Source organism: Octopus bimaculoides, chromosome 1, assembly GCF_001194135.2.
Source record: "Octopus bimaculoides isolate UCB-OBI-ISO-001 chromosome 1, ASM119413v2, whole genome shotgun sequence".
NCBI lineage: Eukaryota > Metazoa > Mollusca > Cephalopoda > Octopoda > Octopodidae > Octopus > Octopus bimaculoides.
Genome location: NC_068981.1, coordinates 150685794 through 150688293, shown reverse-complemented (window position 1 = coordinate 150688293; position 2500 = coordinate 150685794). Strand labels below are relative to the sequence as shown.

The window sequence follows — 2500 nt, the reverse complement described above, 5'->3', positions numbered from 1 at the left end:
GGTCAAACAAATCAACCCCAGTACTTACGTCCTTAATCTGGTACTTATTCTGTTGGTGTCTTTTGTCAAACCACTAAGTTACAGGGACATGAACAAACCAGCACTGGTTGGCAAGCAGTGACAAGACAAATCGAGACAGACACACAAAGATATGGCCAGCTCCTGTCAAACCATCCAGCTCATACCAACATGGAAGGAGGACATTAAACAATGATGCTGCTGATGATGATGACATATGCATACGCACACACATAATAGGCTTCCTCACAGTTTCCATCTACTAAATTGACTCACAAGTCATCTATAGTAGAAGACACTTGTCCAAGAGACCACATTGCGGGACTACCAAGTGAACTTCTTATCCATACCACCATGCCTCTATCTATGAAGTTGCAAAAATTTTTTAAGATTTGTCATGCTTCTGTTTTAACTCTTTCATTACTGTATTGCTGATGAAATATGCTGCTTGGCTTTCAAATTAACACTGAAAGGGGGATTTAGTAAAATAACTAACTTCATCGCTATTAAATTAATGCTTGGAATATAAATTAACAAAATATTCTTCTATAAAATTTGATGGACGGTTTTAATTTAAAAATGACTATTTTAGAATTGGAAATTTTGTATCACAGAGCTATGGGTAGTCTCAAGTAGGCTGATATAAGAAATCTGAAAAGGAAGATGTGAAAAAATTTATAAAATTCATTTTGATAGTTTAACAACTGACTCTTCCTATTTGGAGTAATGGCAGTATCACTAGTAGTGGTAGTAGTGGTAGTAGTAGTAGTAGTGGTAGTAGTAGTAGTAGTAGTAGTAGTAGCAGTAGTAGCAGTAGTATAGATTATGGTATTTATCTGGGAGTTTATCAAAGACAGTAGTTTCTTTCCCAGCTGGCAAAGTCCCGTTTTTAAACATGCTGTTGAGGAAGAGATTTTCATAAACATTTTGTTTTTAGTCATCTCAAAACTCATATTTATTTAACACTGGGGTGAGAATTCAAGAAACGACGAGCAAAATAATTCCCTAACTCCCTTTTTTCTAATTCATATCTTGGTACATTATTTACTTTTGTCTTATCAGTATCAACTTATCAGGGGAGCTATAAGTATTACTCTTTCTCAACAGGGGACAATTTCTCCTTTCTAGATTTTTTTATTTTGTTTTATTATATTTTATTTTATACTACTTTTGTATATCTTGAAATAAGTTTTATTGTGGATACCCAAATTTGTCTAATTTCATGTTGGCATTGCATGTCCCTCCCTTATTTTATGTTTGTCAGTACGAGTTATTGATGATATGCATTTTATCAGTTATTGTATGTGTGACTGGGTGTGTATGTTTAAGAAACAGGGGCCATTTTGGGGAGTGGGTGGTGGAGACAAATTGAATTGGGTTGGGTTTTATTTTAGGGATTAGATATGTTTTCTTCCCCTCTTTATCTCCCCTCCTCATATACTAATATAAACACAGGTATAATGTGTGTATATACACATATATACACACACTCGCAAGTGTTATTATATGTTCCTGTACATGAATAAGATGTGTGTGTATGTATGTGTGTGCTTGTTCTGCTTAATCCCTATCTGGTACCCATTTACTCTGTTTGACTTGAAAGTGAATTATCATGAATGTCATGTTCTGACTGACTTCCAGGCAGAAGATCAAGCATCAACATCATCCTATGCCAGATGGAGCTACTAACCTCTTCTCCACAAACAAGCACCTAGTTTAGAGGTAATATGAACCAAATCCCTCTCTCTCTCCACCTACTGTTCACCACCACCAACACTGCTACAATTCTACAGCTTACCTCTTCCTCAAACTTTGTGTAAAAATCCATTTTTAGCCCAGCCACACCTTATGTTTTTTTTTCCCCTTTTTTCAGGGTATGAGGGTTCTGAGTTAAAGGTTTTCTCTGTGGACATATTTATTTTTAGAACCTGCTCCTTAGTCATACTTAAATTGTAGTTTGCAGCAGCCCTTTCTTTTACAACCTTGTTTCATCCAATCCAGAGCTCAGTCTGCTGCCCCACAAATTTTGATAGCCTGTATTTTATTTTATTTTTACTTAGTGTGTTAATCTCTGTATTTGTGTGTCTGTTAGTTACTGTATATTACGTCTTTGTCTACATAATTGTTTGTGCATCCTTCTACGTTTCCGGCTGTATGTGTCTCAATGTATCTGGCAATATGAGTAAGTCTTCTCTTTGATAATGTTTGGATTGTGGTTGACATCTTTACGCCACGTATGAACAAAATGATTAGCATTTTGGTGAATCAAAGTTGTAGAGACAGGTAATGGTGTATCTTACTTGAAAGCTAATAAAGGTTTGTGTCAGGAAGGTCATCCAGTCTTAGAAATATTACCTCAATCAGTCTCACCCAGCCTATGTCAACATGAAAAAAGCTGGCAATGATAATGATGATGTACGTGCACACACACACACACACACACACACACACACACACACACACACACACACACACACACACA

The 2500-nt window shown here is 36.2% G+C and overlaps 1 protein-coding gene across 15 annotated transcripts in view; it reads left to right on the top strand.

Moving 5' to 3' along the window:
- The window catches only part of LOC106879466 (uncharacterized), a 268985-nt gene that overhangs the window by 175084 nt on the left and 91401 nt on the right, over window positions 1-2500 (top strand). Inside the window, exon 1 of one of the 15 annotated variants that reach the window (XM_014929033.2) lies at window positions 1679-1740. The exons of the other annotated variants lie outside the window; for them this stretch is intronic. The gene's annotated coding sequence lies outside the window, so the exon portion shown is untranslated. Of the gene's footprint in view, window positions 1-1678; window positions 1741-2500 lie in introns of those variants that run through there. 15 annotated transcript variants of the gene reach the window in all.